The following is a 20,726-nucleotide window of genomic DNA, read 5'->3' on the forward strand; positions in this document are numbered from 1 at the left end:
GGTCCCCTCCCCCCTTCTCAAGCCCCCCAACCCCTTACTTACTGGCACTGAAGCTCTGGTGCTGAACATGCAGTCTGGCAGGCTGCGCATTTCAGCACCAGGGCAAGGGGCCAACCACAGAGATGCTCTGGCAGCCTCTGGTTGTCTCAGGGCTTGGTCTGGGACTGTGCCCTGCCCTGCTTTTCTAAACTTTGGGTTTTTTAGACCCCTGGATATCCAGGGGTCTAATTTTCTCCCCATGCTGTAAGTTTTTCATTCCCACATATGCCTCTTGCCCCGTCTCAAAGGAGTTTGAGATTGGGCAAGAGGCACGTGCGTGTTCTTCTGGATGCACCCACAGATTGTAAGGTTGGAAGGGCCTTTGGAAGATCAATGGGCCCATCCCCATGCACTAGGCAGGAAAGACAACAAGGGTCATAGTTTCATAGTTTCTAGGTTTGGACAGGACCTGAGTAGATGATCTAGTCCAACCCCCTGCCATGGTAGGAAAGAGTACTGGGGTCAAATGACCCCAGTAAGCTGTACATCTAGCCTCCTCTTAAAGACCCCCAGGGTAGGAGCCAGCACCACTTCTCTTGGAAGTTGGTTCCAGATACTAGCCGCCCTGACTGTGAAGTAGCGCCTCCTGATATCTAGCCTAAATCTACCCTCTGCCAGCTTGTGACCGTTATTCCTAGTCACTCCTGACAGTGCTCGTGGGAACAGGGACTTCAAGTGGCCCCAGCAAGGTGATCGTCCAGTATCCTCTTGAAGGTTTCCAGGATAGGTGATTTCAACACCTCTGGAGGAAGCTTATTCCACAGTCTGGATACCCTAACTGAGAAGAATTTTTTTTAATGTTGAGCCTGAAACAAAGAGCATTCATAAACAAATTTCTTTCTGTCTTCACTAAATTTTTCAGATTTAAATATCTCCCAGACTCACAGAATAGTAGCTTTCTGAGTGCTTGAAATAATTTAAAAATCCAAAATTCAGCACACTTAATTTATAATTTATATTAAAATTAGAGACATATATACAGATATATGCCTCTATAGATATACATATACCTCTAAATATTTATAATGCCAGTTTTAAAGGGTTAAGTCAAACAAGTAACTTTCTGTGGGTGGATAGAGTCATCTAACATTATCTTTTGGCTCTCTGCCCAGTTTCCTATGTGTGACAATTAGATTGTAGGTTTTGAAATTAGATCTCACCTGTCTCTCCACAAATGCTAATAAAATGGAAAAAAATGCCTAATTTTCCAAGCTTCACTCAGCAAATACATCAGGGTTTGGCTGGCAGACCAAAATCAAATGGGATTAACTCTTTAGAATGCCTGACAAAATAGGAGATTAAAACCCTGTATCAGGCAACCAGCACAGCACACTCTGCAGCAGCTGCAGGTAGTGTATACAGAAACAGCCATTTGCAGTTTGAGCTCTCAGTAATCCAATGATTTTGCTGATGTTTTTCAATACTGAGAAACAAAATAGGATTCAGATTCCTTAGAGGGTAAGTGGACATCAGCCAGCTATATGAAGTCAGGTGGCATTTGGGTCAATACATTCCTATCTTTTTCTCCTAGGGAACTCTGTGTCTTACAGTACAGGGACCCTGGTTTTCTCTGTTTAAAAATCACAAACTCTCTGATAAAAAGATGCGAATTCTCTGATTAAAACCCCCAAAATCCATGATTCTTCATTATTAAAATGAAATGCTGCTCTATATATCAGTTGAGCACAATGTTTTATTGATATATTTATCATTTTAAAGTAGTCTGGAATCCTATTGAGCTAAGGACAGACATTGAAAAAGCCTGAGCCTAAATTGGTTCAATCATCACAGGTTAGTCTAACCTGGCTAGGCTGAACCAGTTTACAGATGCATAGACATTCCCTCTGGTCAGAAAAAAATGCAGGCACATGCCAGCAGTTGTTCAGGCTAGAAGCCAGGGGACACTAGAGCAGCCCTCCCTTCCCTTCCATAGTGCTGAGCTGGGTGGTGTGGCCAGGTCCTGCAGGATGCTCTGTTTAGGAAGCCCATTAAGGAAAAAAAAGCCTCTCTCATTAGTTCAAGCTCTTCTTAAACAACTTTTTCCAAGGAAGGAATGGAGGGACATTACTAGCTACCTGTTGATTTGCTCCAAAAAACGCTAAGAAGACATTGTCCTGTCTGCCTTACGCAGATCTCTCTCAACATTAACTACCATACCACACATTGGCTATGGTTCATACTGTTGGGGGGGAAAGCGGGGAATCCCTGCTTGGCCAGGGGGAAACTAGGCAGACACTGTTGTGCCTGCTGTCTCCACCAGAGGTCCACCTAGGGAGCAGAGGGGTGGGGCCACCCTGTTTTGGAGCAGAGAGCCTTGCCCAGGGCTCAAATCATCTGGGATGCTTGGGGACTTTGTTCTAAATTAAACCAGGAAGGCGTCTGGGACAGACATTGCAAAAATTGGTTGGACCCAAATCAGTTAAGTCAGATACTACATTCAACCAGGTTTATCTCAAAACAGTTTCAGCCATTTGCAAACTGGTTTATGCGCACTGAATGTCTGTTTTATTACAGGTTTAAATCAGTTTATGTGTAATGTCTGTTCCTAGCTTTAGTGCCTCAATGACTATAATAAAATACATTCTAAATACCTAAAAATTTTGGCATTTGATTTTGGGTTTTTTATCATAGAAAATCAGAACTCCCCCCTATCCCTTTCACTCACCAGGATGCAGGTCTAGCTCTGGCTGTTCCCCCTCACTGCTTTGTGGTACTGAGCAGCCCTGATATGCTAATGCCTTGTCCATGCCATTGCCCTTCACTTCCACCCACAGCCTCCCAACCCTGATGAAGCCCCTCATTCCCTAACCACAGCCCCTTGGGCGCTGATGATGCCCCTTACTCCCCACCCCATCCCCACCCGCCCAGCCCTGCCAGAGCTGGGGCCTCCAGCTGCCATGGCTATGGGGCCAGGGACCTGGGTCTGAAGCTCTCTACCCCCCCTCCCGCAGCAGTTCCTGAGCCCTGGCTGCTGCATGTGGGAGGTGGTGGCTATTGTGATGGAGTGCAGAGCTCACCTCTCCCTCCCCCATGGGCAGCACAGCTTGAACAGACCTCATGGATGTGGAGGGTGGGTGCAGGCTGCCCGCTGTAGACTCAGGCTCTCCACTCTGCTGCGCTCCCACATCCTCTGCAGCCCAGTGGGTAGGATCCAGTGCATCAGGACAGAGCAAGGTGGGGAAGCTTGATGCCAGTCCTGCATCACCATGGCAAAGCACTTCCTGCTCAACCAACAGCAGTGGGGGTGGCAGCATGGATTTGTGCCCCTCATTGCTTCCAGGCATGTGGGAGCACCTTACCATGGTGGTGTGAGGCTAATGGTGGCAGCATTGAACTTCCCCATCCCATTCTGCCCTGCTGCACCAGGCCCCAATAGCAGTGATCCTTTGAGATAGCCCCAGCCTGCCTGGCCTGACTGGGTTCATGCCTGGGCTCCTGGAACTGCTACCTGGCCTGGCCTGCTGAATCAGTCCCCTTCTGGACTTCCAGGTTGATATGGCCTGGTGAAGGGCTGCCTGGGCCCTGGCCCTGGTCAGCCGCTGCCGGGTTCCACTTGGAGAGGTCGCTGGGTGCCGACCCTGGGGCTCTGCATACCTGCTGGGACCCTTTGAGGTAACTCTGGCCTGCCCAGCCCTCGTTCAAGTCACCAGGGAAAAGTTGGATTTGTGCCTGGTATCCTCGAACTACCACCCGGACTGGCCCACCGGATCAGTCCCCTTCTGGACCTCCAGGTTGACATGGCCTTGTGGAGGGCCACCTGGTTCTGCTCAGAGGGGTCACTGGGTGCTGGCATCAGGTTACGTGCCTAGCTACCTCCTCTGAGCAGAACTGGGCAGCACCTGACCTCCATGAGACCATGTCAACTGGGAGCATTCTGCTCCCCACCTGGGCCACATAGGCTCGCATTCCAGCCCCAAGCCCCACATACCACCCCAGCTGGGCAGCAGCCCCAAATCCAGCCCTGCCCAACTCCCTCTCTCATTATGGGGGCCTTAATTCCCTCCCACCCCCTCCACCACACTTACCTGCAGGAGCTGGTCTCTAGGTTGCCTGGTCGTCATATGCATGTGTACGTGTGCATGTGCACATGACACACCTTGCTGATCGCCCTTCTTTCGCTACCCACAGTCTCTTCCAGGCTGGAACTCTGCCAGCCTGCAAGGGAAAACCTACCATTTCCCATGTTTTTCTCCTTTAAAGGAGAAAATCTGGGTTTTACTTCTTAAAATGAGAAAATCTAGGCTTTACCACATTTTTCCATCACAAACAGAAAATCTGGATCCCTTCTTATAACTGCAACTAGCCAATTGCCCATCAAGAATGAGGGGGAGTGGGGAGGGGAGGGGCCTGGGATGGAGTGCCGCCACCTAATGCCCCATGTTGTTGCTATTCTGCCTCTTTCAGGAAGGGGGCGGGGGGCAAGGCCAGCAGTGCTGGTCTCAGCTCCCCCACCCTGTGTCTAATCCTTAGCATGGCTTCAGGATCATGGTGATGTTCCCCCATGCTTGGAGCACTCTGATTGGTCATTTCCATCAGCCAATCAGAGAGCAAGTAAAGTGTTACGGACAGACAGATTTAGGCTTTTATAATATTAGAATTTTTAAAATATTATGAAAAAAATAATAAATTTACTAGTGCTATTGGCTGTATCGATAGGAGCAGAAAACTGCAGTGTTACTAATTTAGAGGGCACAGAAACTGTTCATGTCAGCTGTTAGCAGGGAGGATATAAAACTATAACAAAATATTGTTAATTTGCATATTAATACCTAAGGCTGCCATGATAAACACAGGTACTGTTCTATTTTGTTACTCAATTAAAGTTAAGCATTAGTAATATACAGGCCATGTAGGTAAGACTAGGGTTGGACACTGCTCAAGGAAAAAGTAAAGGAGTAAATAATATATCAGCATAAGGAAACTTGAGAGAGATTAGAAGTTGGCAGCAAAGGCTTGCTAGTGCATGGGGCTGGTAGCTGTTCAGTAACATGTATAAACACACTCTAATGTGGTCTTTGTTTTATGATTATCACAAACTTCATCCGAGCACAAGCTTACCTGCATATAGATAATGGAGAAGAACAAAGCTTCTGAGAACTCTCACTTGCAGCTAATTAAAGTACTTTGCACAGAACTAACAGATGAGTAGTCTACCCTTTAGTGGAGGAGCAATAGTTTCAAGCAAGGTCAAGCAATTTTGCAAAACAAAAGGACTTTGAATTGGATTAAGAAAATGTTTCATTGAAGGGACAGACAGGGAGAGATGCAGAGACTGCAGGTGTTCGGAGTGTTTGTAAAAGTGGGGACATCTGGATAAACTAGGCCTATCTAAGGGTACACAAAGGAGTAACTATGACGTAATGGGGGGTGGGCTTTAAAATGAGTCAGATGCTCTGCTGTAACTTCTTGCATACAGATGAATGCTTTTTTAGTGAAGTTAATGTACTGCACTAATTAGCATACCTTTTGCCCACTGCACTAATGCTCGGTAGAATTAGTCTTCTGCACATTAAGTGTCTCGTGGGCATGTCTACACGAGATGCTTAATGTGCAGAAGACTAATTCTACTGTGCATTAGCATAGCAGGAAAAACTTGTGCTAATGTCATAATGCACAGTAGATTTAGCCTAAAGATTATTAACATCACTAAACAGTGTTCATCTGCACTAATATGCATTAGCACCAATTATGCATTAATGAACATGTAGCAGGTGTGGTTGGTGAACTCAGACTGGGGGTGGGCGGAGCGTCCTCTGGTTGGGGGGGGTTGCAGTTGGCCAGGAGCAGAATGGGGTTTGCAGCCTGCTGGGAGTGGGAGGGGGTGGGGGGTTTGCAGCTGGCTAGGCATTCGGGTCAGTATCGGGGAAGCTGAAAACCCCCCTGCTTCTGGCCAGCTTCAAACTCTTCCCCACCACCAACCCACTGCTTCTATGGGATGCTCTGCTTGCCCCACCAACTGCGCTTGATGTGTAGACACTCAAGAGTCCACACTTACTCTGCAGTAAGTGAGAATTACAGCTTAGTAGCTTAGCCATCAGTGAAGAATGGGTAAGATTCCATGAATTAGTTTTCATTTACCATTTACTTGTAGTCTCCATTTCATTTGCATTTACTACAGAACAGCTAACAGACTGGAAAGCCCTGCCTTCTTTTACTGTGTAGTAATTTATTTCCTTTGCTCTAGGTAAGATGGCTATGCAGGCTTAGGTTGTTTTTTAAAGCCCTTCCTTTTTATGCTTTTTCTATTGCAAAAAACAGTTTTTTCAAAATAAAGTATTGTTTAATGACATGAGGCAAGGATTTCTTATGCTGATATCTCTTATTCTACTAACTGGGTATGTCTACATGTGCACCCCACTGCACAGTTGGTACTGCACAGTCATTTAGTACTTGCTTTAGCATGTACTAAATGACTGTGTAGTACCCACCAGTACTGTGAAGTTCTAGCATGGCATGGGTCATTTCTGACCCTGCTGCACAGTGGCAATGAGCCACTGTGTAGTAGTGATGGTGTCATGGCTAGTGCCCACTGACCTATGCCGCTGTAGCAATGAGCTACGTTGCAATAGTTCATTGTTATGGCAACATAGGGTATGTCTACACATGCCAGCACATGCTCTTTCAGCAGCTCAAATAAAAGCGGTGCAAATTTGAGCCAGGGCTTTTTGCCTCAGCGCATGTGCCCAGACATGCACTTTGGTGTCGGGCAAATTGTACCACTTGGGGCACACAGGTGGGTGCTGTTCCCAGCAGTATAAAAAGCTGCCCTGTCATGGCCCCATCAGTACAAAAAGCTGCCCTGGGCTACTTGCTCTCAGGAGCTTCTGAGGCCCAGCCAACTGGTACCTGGGGACACTATCCCTTGTGCCAGCTGGACTGCTGAAGCAGTCCTGAGAGTTCCCTACACCGTCTACCCACTGCAGCAGTCTGGCAGTGGGGGCTGCTGCCTGGCTGTGACCTGCTGCGCACCTGCCAGACCCGGATGAGGACTGCACAGCCAAAAGAGTCATATGCTCCTCTGGGCCAGCTGCCAGTGGATTGTGGCTGCAGAGTTGGCCTTTGTGCAGCACTACTGCTACGCATGCCCTCTGCTTGGCCATCTGGGCAGCTATCTCCCAGAAGATGTTTCCAGTGTGGTGGCCTGCTTTGAACTATCAAAGCATGTCTGTTTGGCCCCAGTTGACCAGGAAGTCAGTCACCTCCAGCTGGGTTCAAGGTGCCAGCTCTGAGCAGGCTCCTCTGCTTGGGTCCTGCCACTGACCTCCTTAGCAGGAATTCTGGTGTTTCCTATTGGAAAACTGAAAAATCCCTGATAAAAAAATCCCAAAGTCACTCTGTAAAATATCCTGACTTCCATGTTCCTCCACAGTTAAAAAAAGAGACCGCTAGTACACACACACACATACACACACACATATATATAAATACACACATATACATACACACACACACACACGCATGCACACACACACACAGTGAGAGACAGAGAGATAACGATCTGATTATAGGTGGCTGTGGAGGGATGTAGAGGCCATGGGATGTATGGGGTGGATTGTGGGCAAACTGTGTGAGTGGGCTACTCAGGAGGGTGGGTCCCCTTCCCCCTGCAGGGTGCATCCCACCCCTGCACAGCTCATGAGCTGCCCCTCAACAGGGGCTACATCCCCCCCAGCATGACTTACAGCCCCCACAGAAGCTACAGCCCCAAAACAGGGGCCACATGGCCCCCATAGGACCTACCACCCCTCCTGCAGGGCCCACATGCCCCAGCCCTGCTTACTCCCCTAGCACCCTGGATTGTTGCCCCACCCAGGCCCACCCCCAGCTTGCACCCCAGCCCCCTGATGGTTGCCCCGATGGTTGCCCCACCCAGTGCCACCTACCACTTGCACCCCAGTCCCCCCCCAATGGCTGCCCCAACTGGCCCCAGTCTCCCGGCATTTAAAAAAAGCTGTGGGCCTCTGGGGCCTAGTGGCAGAGCCCCCCCATGCAGCATGGGGCAGCAGGGGACAGCAGGGCCCAGCCCCAGCCACCTGGCATCTGCACTGCCACTGCCCCTCAGGCCAGTGTGACCAGGGTCAGCAGGGCATCGTGCAGTTCTGTGCACTGTTGAGCAGCTGGGGGTTGCTTCAGCTGTCATCTGGGCCCCATGCTGCTGGGTGGGCTCTGCCACAGGCCCCAGTGATCCTGATGGCAGCTGCTACTGCCAGTGAGTGCGGGGTGGTTGTTTTTTTTTTAATTGCTGGGATGCTGGGGCCGGGTTAGACAGTGCTCGGGGGGCAGGCAGGGAATGGGGCCGGGTGGAGCAGCTGTTGGAGGGCTGGGGGAGTGGGCAGGGCCAGTGGGGATTCCCCCATGGTCCCCTGTCTCCTCCTCAAGTCCCCCTACCTCCTACTTACCTGCAGGAGGCAGAGTGCTTCAGCACTGGGGTGAGGGCCAACCATAGACACACTGGCTGGCTACCAGAGCTTCTCTGGGAAGGACCCAAACCCTGGTTGCCTCATGGCATGATCCAGGACCGCGGTCTGCCCAGCTTTTTTCTTCTGTGTTTTTTTTGGGGGGGGGGGTTGACCCCTGGATACCCAGGGGTCTAATTATGCCCTAGGGAAAATGTTTTCATTCCTGCACATGCCTCTTGCAGCATCTCAAAGGACTTTGAGATGCTGCAAGGGGCACGTGTGCACTTGTCTTGTGCCCATAGGGTTTCATTTGGATGTGCCCACTACATAGTTGGGCTAGAGTTAGACAGACTTTCACATGCAAGACATTCTTTGCCAGATCAGAGCAGGAAAAGCCAGCACACCATAGTAACAAAAGAGTTGTAAGGGGGGGAGAAAAAAATGTCTTTGCATTCATGCATTGACCACAGCCCATAAGATAGTTACAATTAGTAAATATGATGGTATATCCTGGGGAGCTGATCTACAGAGTAGAAGAACTGTGGAACTATATGCTCTGCGAGAGAGTGAGGCGAGACATCTGCCACCCAGAGGGGATGCACTTGAATGGAAAGGGTTAAAAATGCAGCTAGCCTGATACAAGTCAGCGAACACTGAATTGTGCAATTTGTAATTAAAGACTGTCTCATCCTGTCTATGTGTAAGGAAACAGAATTATTGTTGCCTGTGGAACCTATCTACTGGCTTCTCTGTGGTTAATGTTATTAATTTAATATTTTCTAAATACAACTTTTCCCACAGTAAAGAATCTTTTTTGAAAATAGAGAGAAAAGAGCTTGTTCTTAATGCTGCTGATTTGAAATCAGAGGAGGGACTCAAATTTGCCTACTTTGTAATGTTATATTGCTTAAATTTGGGTTATGAAATACTTCTAATACTTTGCTAGGGAAGTCAGATGTTACATTGTTGGGATCTTGGCAGCATGAAACCTGGTATTTGGTTTTAACTGCAGTGAAAGAAATCTGTGTTGCTTCTTTCTATATTTAATAGAAACTGAAAAAAAATGACTTTTTGTTTTGATTCTGGCTGGACTAAACCCAAACAATTTATTTGAGATTAAATGTTTCTGGCAAACTCCTTTTCTCATTGCAGGAAGGCTACCACTCATTGACATCATCCTGTTGCCGTTAGTATTGCCATAAAAAGAGTAGATGAGATATGTAAAGAACTCAGTAAGTCATACTGCACTTTCTTAAGCATTTTAGACGAGCTCATTTTTAATCTGAGTATCTGGGAAAGGTACCTTAAACCTTCCCTATCATGCTAAACTCAGTCCACTGCAGTAAGATAAATATTCTTCAACCTTTCAGAAAATAATTATTCATGGCAACTAGAAAATAATTTATTTTTAATTCACAGGTAAAACAAGCTCATAGGGAGATGAACAGTGTCATGCCATTCATTGTAATGGTCATAAATTATAAATGGAAAAACTGCCTGTATCAGAGCATAGTATTTTCATAAGGAACTTATGAGATTCATAAGAAGAAAAATAATAGAGGGTGACAGATTGTTTAGGCAATTGATAATGCCAGAGGTTTAACTACCTGGTTCAGCACCCTGGGCAGCAGCAGTAGCAAGGGCTGGGGACCGGTAGTTGCCAAGGCAGTGTCTAGGAGTGGTGGTGACTGCCATTCTTGTACTACCTCTAAGTGGGTGAGGGTCTCCCTCAATGAGTGTTATCCACACAGGGTTATCTATCAGTAACTTTTCTGACTGTCAATAAACATCAGACCAAAAAGGGCCACTGGTAAAGTCAATAACAAAATTAGCTGTCAGTAAAAACACTAAGCAGCCATAGTTTGATCGAAGGTCCGGCAAAGAGCACACTGATTGCTGCAAGAGCTGTGCTCAAGGAACAAAAAAATGTGGCCATCAGTAAAAAGTATGCAGATTCCCATTTAAAAATACTGTTCTTGGGTTGACAACTGTGGTCCCATATAACTTATCCCTCCCTGTTTCTGTCTTACCTTGAACCCGGCAGCAAAGTTATCCATACTGTGCTTCTTGTTCCTTGAACACAGCTCTTGTAAGAATCAGTCTGCTTACTACTTGTCTCCCCTTCTCTGCTTGGCTCCACTCACAGGCAGTAGAGAAGACAGCAGAGTAGGATGTAAAGGCCCAGAAGTCAAAAATGGGAAGTTATGAGCTTGTTGCTGGTATTCCTCTCCTGCCTGATGCCTACAAAGTAACATTCAAAGGCACATTCAAAGGCAAAGTAACATTCCAGGGTTAGGGTGGACTGTTGCTGGAACAGTCAAGCATAGGGGCTTTTGGTGTAGATGGTCAGTGATATTAGTTTCAAGGCAGCCATCAAGTCAGCCCTAACTAGCAGTGTAGATAAAGCTTGAGATGTGTTACCATACACGGGAGGGGGGACAGCATGTAAGAATAAATATATAGGTGATTGGGGGCAGAGCACATAAGCCTGCATTGCAGCTGTGCCTGTTCTGTGTATATTTTAAAAAAACAGCATCATTCTCTACAGACATAACTCTGGCACCTTTCTCAAGAAGTACATTTACTTATTATTTATTATTAATTATATGCTTGATGCTATAGAAAATAGGTACTTTGGAGCTAATTTAAGTAAATGCAATGTACCATATACCACATGAAGTTTCTTGTGGTTTTTATTCATTTGCTTTCAAACAATAGGAGGTTTTCAAGGAGATTATTTAATGTGTCTTTACTGAGTTTTACATTGCTCAATTCAGAGTGAGAGAACTCTCGGAGGAAATTGGTTATATATAAATGTGGCAGATTTCACTGTTTTGGGATCCTGTTCTCCCTACTTACTCAAGGTTCCAAAGCATTCTTGAAAGTTATTTCATGTCATGTTAATCTCCTCAAAAGGAAAAAGAAAAACCCTGGATGGACATGGGAGCTAGAGCTATTGTCTTTTGTTTACTGAGAGAGGATTATTTTGGGAATTCCAGTTACCTATGTTAATGGTGACATCAGGCATAAAGGGTGCCTATACATGAGCTGGGAAGCAGCTCTGACATTCTGTAACTATGGAGCACATGTGAAAACACCCAAAAGGATGCAAGTGACGGTAATAAAAAACAGGATGAACTGGAAATCATCCACTTACTCAAACACGTTGCAGTCTCAGAGAACTGTGCGCCACTGCTCATTCTGATTGATTATATAATCTAAATTTTGAAAATATAAAACTATAGATTTTCCAGAGTTTAAAACCTGGAGGAGTGGATGAGCTAATCTGATCCCTTATCTATCACCAGACACCACATTTGGCTCAGACACTATTTTGAACTCGATAACTTTAGTCAAACCAAATCAAAGCATTAAAGTCTCAGAGGATTAAACTGTTAGGGAAATGGAGCAGCACAGCCAGAGAATGGGAGAGAGGAAAGCACCACCATAGTCAAACACCCCTGCAAAAACAAGGAATTGCTTAGGTGAAATATACCCAAGATGATCCTAGTAAGTCATCTACAAACCATGGTGCAGACGAAGGAAAAAAACTAACAAAATCCAAACCCAAACTTGTGCCTTCTATTCTCATCTATGAACCCCAAATATGGCAAAAGTTTGATACTGAGTATGGGAGCAAGACTATCCCTCTAGAAAAGGACAAACACCCAATCAGAATACATACAACTTGTATGTAGAAAAAAAAATCCTCCCTGACTCTTCATAGATTTCATAGACATTAAGGCTGGAAGAGACCTTGTGAGATCATCAGGTCCAGCCCCCTACCCAAAGGGCAGGAAGTCAGTTGGGCTCAGATGACCCCAGCAAGATAGTTATCCAAACGCTTCTTGAACATGTCCCAAGTAGGTGCTTGCATCACTTCTTGAGGAAGTCTATTCCAGGCTCTGAGACTCAAACAGTAAAGAAGCTTTTCCTTATGTCCAGTTGAAAATGGTCTTCCAGCAGTTTGTGACTGTTGGACCTTGTCTTCCCTTGGGGTGCCCTGGTTGTCACTGGTAGGTATTGTAAGGCTTTGGGGACTTCTGCATGGGTGCCCTGCCTTCCAGTGACATCAGGGTGAAACCCTATTCTGGTGCCACCTAGAAGGTCTGGGCACTGCCCCTTTTTCTTTTCTGCCATGTCTTTGGTGTTATTAGTTGGGGAGGCAGTTCCCTGTTGGGGGCCCGGAGGGGTCTCGACCCTGGGGTTGTCTTTGTGGGGCTCCAAACCTCCTCTTTACCCCACACTTACCACGCGTTCAGCCTGGGTTGATTCTGCTTCCCACAGATCTTCCCCACACTGTCTGCCTTGCAAGGGCTGGGTCTTCTGGGCCATGAACCTTCAGGGATCCATCCCTGGTTTTCGGGCTGGTTTTCCCCTCTTTGAGAAAAATAAACTTGCCCCTTCTGGGCTCACCTACAACTCAACTGAAAATGCCAAAACCTGCCGGTGGAGCTCCCGAGCTTGCCTTTCTCTCCCTCTTTTTCGGGGCTCCTTTCTCTCCCCCTCCTAGGGGACTTGTTCATCTTCTCCCCTCTAACAGGCAGGGGTACTGGGACTGCCCTTGTGCCCCATCCCTACTAGTTCCTGCAGCATCCCTACCCTGGAGCCTGACTGACCTGGGGTCCCATTGCTCTGGTCCCTCTTGCTGACATCACTCCTCTCCCCTTTTCTGGGGTTCATGGTTCCCCATGCTCTGCCCCCTCTGGAGCCACCCAAGAATGATTGTGGACCTGAGGGTCTGCCCTCAGTCCTGGTTCTGGGGCTTTTAGTTGGACCCTTGCCATTCCCCAGTGGCATCCCACCTGATCTCTGCCTTCCAACAGGGCTCCTTCGCTCCTGCCAACCCCTGAGCCTGCCTTCTGCCTTGCTGGTCTCTTGGTGGAAGGCTGCCTCCTTCTCTGGGAAGCTGGAGCTAGAGCTGGAGCCTCCCGGCTCCTGAGCTGGCATCTCCCAGCTGGTGTTCCAGCTCTCTGCCAGCTGTTTCCCCAGCTGCCTTTTGAACACCCTGCACTGCTTGGAGGCCACGCCTCCAGCTTTCCCCAGCATGCAGGCTCAGGCAGCTGCAAAACTGCTGAGCCTGCACCTGCGCCAGTGTCTGTGCTCTGGTCTCCTTCCTGCTGCCGCTCATCTCGGCTCGTACAGTGAGTGCTGCAGTGCTCTGGTTAGAGGTCCGGGCCATGCTGGGAGGGCTCCTGTCTCCCCTCTCACAGATGTTCACAGTGAACAGATGTTCTCCCAGATCCTGATGCACAATCCTGATATACTTATAGGCTGCTACCAAGTGCCCCCTGAACCTATGCTTTTCCAAGCTGAAGAGTCCTATGCCTTTCAGCCTCTCTTCATAAGGCTTGCTCTCTTGACTTCTGATTATGCACATAGCTCTCCTCTGGACTTTCTCAAGCTCCTCTATGTCCTTCCTAAAGTATGGAACCTAGAACTGGATGCAGTACTGCAGCTGTAGCTTCACCAAGGCTGAATAAAGTGGGAGGATGACAGCCTGGATCTTGCTTGAGATGCATCAGTAGATGCAAGCCAGGCTTTAATTGTTTTGCTGGCTGTGACATCTCATTGGTGGCTCATGTTCATCTTGTGGTCAATCATGACCCCCAAGTCTCTTTCAGTCATAGTGTTAGTGCATGTAGCACTGCCAAGTCTATAGGTATGATGTGGGTTCTTTCTCCTGAGGTGGAGCACCTTGCATTTTTCTATGTTGAAAGTCATCAGGTTTTTATCCACCCACTTTGTGAGCCTGTCCAAGTCAGCCTGAATCCCCAGCCTACCCTCTAATGTGACTGTACTTCTCCATAATTTGTTGTCATCTGCAAACTTAGCCAGTCTACTTCTGACACCCAAATCCTGAAACAGTACATACATGACAATTTTAGATTTTCAAACATTCGTAAAAGAATTAGTACAGAGGATTTCATAACCCCAACAGGCCCTGAAGCAGAGATTACACAAAGTATTGCACAATTAACTGATTAACTGGAATTGCCTTCAGACCAGTTACACATGCAAAGTAGCTATCATGCCATAAAAAGCTCCAACTAGCTGTAAAGTTAGACCTTGAAAATGTGGACTAACTTTGTAGCTGGCTGCTCTCAAATTTTAATTTTCATGTGTAGTAGGGTCTGCCCTGTGGCTGGGAGCCCTGTCAGCTGACAGGACTCCCAGCCACAGGGGCATACCATGGCCAGCCAGGGCTGGGAGTCCCACTACCATGGGCAACTCGTGCCGCCTTAGTCAAGGGGAACACATGCCTCCGTTGTGACCAGACCCGTCTATCCACACTGATCTCACTGCCTGGGGGGGTGGTCCACCTGTGGCCAATCCTGCTGACTGGCGGGGAGTCTCACTGCAATGACCCCTGTGGCTGATTCGATGATGGCCAATTGCTGCAGCTGCTTCTGGGAGTGGCTGCAGCAGTCAGCTGGTGCTTGCAGTGGGGGCACTGGTGCTTCTGCCTGGCCCCCCTGCCCATCACCCAAGCGGCAAACATGGCTGGTCAGGGAGTGCACTGGTGCTCTCGGAAGGTGCATGTGCACCCCCTATGCATTGCCACTGCCCACTACTGAGAGGACTCTCAGTCCCAGCTGTTGCTGATTCTGGGAATAACTGCTATTTCCCAGTCCTGGGGGTATACGAAGCCTCTGAGGCTGGGTGATTGCAGTAGCTGTGACCTCTCAGCCATGGGAGTTTCACTTACCCCTGAGGCTGGGAGATTGCAGCAACTGCATCTCACCACCCCGGAGGTGCATTGGGCACCCCCGTGGTTGGGATCCCCCTCAGATGCTGTGATCAGCTGAGGGGGCTCCCAGGATTGGGCTCCCCCTGCACCAGCAATAAAGCATTATGGGATTTAATGTGTGAGTCGACAGTCATGCCTCCTGCCATGCACTTGTGGCATGGCAGAAGGTGCAATTATGTGGATTGCACATTACAGCCCATTTCACCTTTACCTGCACATGTAGAGAGGCCTTAAGAGCTTTGCTGTTGCTAGTCACTTATGTCTACTTTGATTTCTTCAACTGTTTGGTGCTATATTTAAACTCCTGAAGTGTGGTGATTTTCAGAGGCCAGGAGCTCACTATTTGTGTGGTTTCATTTGCTGCTGTTTGTTTCATGTTTTGTTCTGTTTTGTTTCATTTTCATAGATTTCATAGACATTAGGGCTGGAAGGGACCTCAGGAGATCGAGTCCATCCCCCACCCAAAGGGCAGGAAGTCAGCTGGGGTCATAGGATCCCAGCAAGAGAAGCATCCAATTTGCTCTTGAAGGTGTTCAATGTAGGTGCTTGAACCACCTCCAATGGCAGGCTGTTCCAGACCTTGAGGGCTCGGACAGTAAAGAAATTCTTCCTTATGTCCAGCCTGAAACAGTCTTGCAGTAGTTTATGACCATTAGACCTCATCATCTCTTGGGGCGCTCTGGAGAGCAAACGTTTCCATTTTTAAAGTTTGTGGATCCATTTTTAAAGTTTGTTCATGATCATTTCATATATTCTTGCAACCCACTTTGGGCCGTGATCCACAGGTTGAGAAATGCTACTCTAAGGAAGCATCCCTTCATCCTTGCACTCTGTCTGATATACATGTATGGAAAATAGGGAAGGATGACCCCGAGATTTCAGATGAGCCACCAGTGATGGAAAAGACATTGTAAAGCTTTCAGCCAAAAATTTGTCGGTGAAGAACAAATCAAACAATTGATTTCACAAAGAAAAATGGAACTATATAAAAGGAATGATTACATCTTATAAATTCAAAATTTGCTTCCTGTTAAAACACTTGCAATGAGGGAACGCATCACATTCCCCCAAACACATCAGCTCTTCAAAAAATATTCTATATAGACAAAAACCATGCAATGTTTAATAAATGGTATGCTTTATGTTCTCATTTGCATTTCTCAGTTATGTTTTAGCCTTCTTGGAATGTTCTTCAACAAATGAAAAGTTTAGGTAGGGTTAATGTCAGAAGTTCTGAACCAAAAAGATGTACCCAAATTGGAGATATATATTTACAAGGGTTTATAACTAAAGCACTGTGTGAATTAAAGGGTGAATGGGTAGTGCTCCCATGCCCAAGTGTGACAGGTATGCCTCTTTGGGGTCCGTCCACAAGTGACCCCGCAACACCGGTTATGCGTCAACCGCCTGCCTTCTCATCTGCCATGCCTTGTTGTTATTTGCTTAATTAGAGGATATTAATCAAGCAGGAGGCTGCCCATTTTCTGTCTCGATGCCTGGGGGACTATCTGCAGCTCCTTTCCTCCCCTTACATCGCAGCCCAAGCCTCGCGGATGTACTTGATGTTGTTTGGGTCTGTTCCACTCTCGCAACCTGCACCCCACCAACGCTCGGCTTGCCTCACAGCCTGTGCCTCACCAATGCTCTGGCTCGTCTCTTGTAACCTGCACCACACAGGCGTTCTGGCTTGTCTCTCACAACTGTGCCTCTCTGGCACTTGTCAATCACTTCCCCCTTGCCTTGGGGTTCCTCACGCTGCCCCCTCTCTGGGACTCAGGTGGCTGTAGCTGTACCCGGCCCCCAAATCTCCTCCTCGGGGTATTGAACCCCCTTCCGGGCTCAGGCAGCCTCAGCCTTACCTGGCCTCCGATTCTTAGCTCCCCTGTTTGGGACTGGGGTCAGTGTACTCCCAAATGCTGTGCCCTCTCTGGTGCTGGGTCCCCACTCTACCATGGAGCCCCTATGAGGCCTCCTCCAACCCCTAATAGCCTCATCCAGTCCTCCAGTTAAAACAACAAACACAAAAACACAAAGCCCCTGGGCTATAACATAAAAAGCTAACCTGTCCAGCCAAACAACATTCAATCCCTACCAGGAAATACTCTAACCCCAGCAGCACCCAGGGGTTGCTCACACAGTCAGGGCTGTCCCTTCTGTCTGCACTGGCCAAGCTCCTCCTCCTTTGGTCACCAGAGGGGAACTGCCCTCCTGGCCTCCTACCTGGGCTTATATGGGCCAGGCCCTGCCCCTTCCTGTCAGCTGACTCCCCAGAAGTTGTCCTGGCAACCAGCACCTGTTGCTCTGTCTGCCCTGGCAACTGGCAGCTGGGCCTCCCCCATCTTGCCACTAGGGGTTTCTCCTGAGCTGTTTTCTGCTCAGTGCTCTTTAGCACTGAGATTATTTTATTAAACTTTTTGCCAGGTGATGATAATTTACCTGAGTTCTACCATTAAAGCTGGAATGATCCATACCAGCTGCTTCAGGCTGATTTTATTTTGTGGGGGTGGAGGAGTAGAAACCCAGATGGAGACAGGAACTTGGATGGAAGAGATTGGGACTGGAATGAGAAGCTTAAGAAGTGGAGACTAAAACTCTCTAGGTAACATGCTAGAGGAAAGAAACAGACAGCCCAGGTTGTATAAAACATAAGAAGTGGAGCTTGTGGGGAAGAAAATCTGTAACTGTGAAAGCACAGAACCTGGAATGGAGACCAAGATTCTTGAGTCTTACTGTTGCCAGCAATATATGTGAAAACCATTGGCAAAATGTCCTTGTTATCCAAAGAAGATGACAGCCTCTTACTGCTAACAGTTACCACACTAGCTCAGGAGGCAGAAGTCTATAGATTTCAACCTTGATACTAAACTATGAGGGTGGTGTTATGACAGTATTTTAATTGTTTTCAACCTGCTATTTTAAAAAAAGTTATTGCATGTAATTTCCTATGTTAAAGATTATAAAGGTAGCAAAGTCAAAAGCTAAAATGTTAGGAAATATTAAAATTAAGTCCACTTGTGCAACAATTTGCCACCTTGTCTGCTCTGTAGGCTTTAATTATATGATTTCATACAGGTCTTTTTCTTACAGGACCCCCTGCTTCATCCAGTCCCCAAAAAGGATGGTGCTTTGGGCCTGAAAGTAGAGGAGAATATTGTCCATGGGACTTCAGCCTTATTTGCTTCAGAAGTTGAAAGGTGAGTAGCAAATAAGAAAAAGAACTGTAGTAAGATAAAATGCTGCATGATTCTGTCTCTGTCACAGAGTTCTTCAGTGATTAGGGCAAGTCACAAACCAAACTTTTTATAGGTGGTAACTAAAGGTGTACTCATTATTTCCTGGGTGCCCAAATTGAATGGTATCTGATTGGCAAAAGTCCTGAGCACTCACAGCTGGAACCAAACTCAGTAGGTGATGTAATTACAGCACACAAATTATTCTGAAAAGTCATGTCCTAAGTATGAGAAATGGGGATAATATCTCCTTATAGGGATGTTCTGAAAATAAATGAAATAACATTTGTGAGACACTCATGTTCCTTTTAGTGTAAAAAGGCCACAAAACCATTAGCAACTCTGTATAGCAGCAGGGTCTAAGTAATATGTAGATATGAAGGTACATAATGAATAACCAAAGTAAAACAACATATTGAACATGTTCCCTGAACACTGGCCATTTTATGCACTGTATAAGGCAGTTCCCCTATAAGGAAAAAGTACTATATGATCTGACCTTCAAAGATTACAGTACTCCATTTATATACATATTGGATAAGTGCACAGTTCCCTTAACTGCATAGCATGATGCCAGTCCCACTTTTTTGCCTATTGCTTATATCAGGAGTCAGCAACATCTGATCCATGGATCTGGATGAATACAGCTGATCCACTGGATTTGGCCCATGGAGCCAGAGGGCTTTGCTTGTGTCCATGCCCACACAGGGGCTGGGCGGCAAGAAGCTCTGCTGGGGCCAGGCAGCTGAAAGGTATGCCCGTACTGCAATTACTTCCAGCCAGTGGGGAGTACTGCTGGGGTCAGGCATCTTCCAGCTACACCCACACTGCAGTAAGGAGATGGGGCTAAGGGGAGAGAGAAGGAAAGAAGGTGAGGGGGCAGGAGAGAAGCGACAGCAGTGTGGACACAGCTCCTAGCTGTATGGCCCTGGCTCAATTCCTCACTGACTGGAAACTGCGGCCATGATACAGCCAGATAATAGATGAGGTGGGCAGAGAGAAGCAGCACGGGTACGACTCCCAGCTGCCTGGCCCCAGTGCAGCAGTAGGCAAAGCCCAACACGGAAGCCCCTCAGCCCAGTAGACTTGATCCAGGTTGTTTCAGCCTGCAACTTGTAAAGGTTGTCAGCTTCTGGTTTACATTGTAATAAACATTGGTTAGGTTATCTGAGTAAAATACTCATGTACATTGGAACGCTTTAGGTCCACTATTAACTTTATAAGGTGCACGCTGTTGAACTGCATAACTGAGTGAAATCTACTAATATCAAGGCTTCTAAAGCAGCCCTGAACAGATCAGGGCTTGTCAAATTACAAGGCTTCTACCTGAAATATAAGGTACTTAGAATAACAGGAAAACCAGCCTCAAAGAGCTGTAAAATGCTTAAGCTATTCCTGTACTGAATGGGCCTTATATACATTGAGTTCAGGAAAGGGTATTTCTTTTTCAGTCCTAAGACTACACATTTAAATGAAAAAGACTATATGTTATTGGTTCTTATCCATTTTAGGCTCCAGGGCTGCCCCCAGGAAATGTCACTTCTTACCTTCTACTTGTTTTTGATTATGAAAAAATAGAGGAATTCTTCTGTTGCAAAGAACTCAGAAAGCTCACAAGAGGCAAGAATATTTTTGATGCTATGGATTCCCATTTGAAATCTTTGGGTTTATCTCTTGAGGGGGGCAGATACATCACACAGGCAAGTATAACTGTGGCATTTCCTAATTCTGAGTGCTTGACCTAGCAACCACAATATTTAATGTAATTTTTTGCCTGTATCAAATGAGGGTGTGTCTATCAAATGTGGATGGTTATCTCTATTGCTAATTATGCAAATACTGGAGCATTATATACTCAAATAAGTTGAAAGCTTACGCATTGGTGATTCTGTTGTTTAACATCTCAACAAGTATACTCAGTTGATGGAGCACAATGCCTGAAGTTATTGTTCTGTGACCCATTTAATGTATACATATTACTGGATTTTTAAAAATTCCTTTTTATGTATTGACTTTACAAATTATCACCTTTAAAAAAAAGTCTTAACTATGAGGAGGTTTTCAACACTTTTTTCCTAAATACAGCTGTAACCTTAAAGTGCTGCAGAATTTATCTATAGGGTTGCAACTAAAGAAAACCTATACTTCCTTTAATCCCCTCTCACTAAGCCAATGCCTTTATCTAAGAGTGCTCAAATACTATCCAAAATACTTAATTTGAGATCTGGCTTTAGCATCAATAGCTTCAGATATACAGGAATACTTTCAGTATTCCATATTTTCCTTATTAAATTGAAACTATCCTTT

General features: G+C 46.6%; 1 long non-coding RNA gene across 1 annotated transcript in view; it reads left to right on the forward strand.

The window, feature by feature from the left end:
* LOC109322535 overlaps positions 1-20,393 on the forward strand; it is a 42,539-nt gene extending 22,146 nt beyond the window's left edge. Inside the window, exons 3-4 of the long non-coding RNA XR_002104395.1 lie at positions 18,277-18,383; positions 19,931-20,393. This is a non-coding gene — a long non-coding RNA (uncharacterized LOC109322535). The remainder of the gene's footprint in view (positions 1-18,276; positions 18,384-19,930) is intronic.
* Positions 20,394-20,726: the final 333 nt, after the last annotated feature.

The sequence above is a fragment of the Crocodylus porosus genome, unplaced genomic scaffold (assembly GCF_001723895.1).
Source record: "Crocodylus porosus isolate Cpor-Errol unplaced genomic scaffold, CroPor_comp1, whole genome shotgun sequence".
In the NCBI taxonomy this organism is placed as follows: domain Eukaryota; kingdom Metazoa; phylum Chordata; order Crocodylia; family Crocodylidae; genus Crocodylus; species Crocodylus porosus.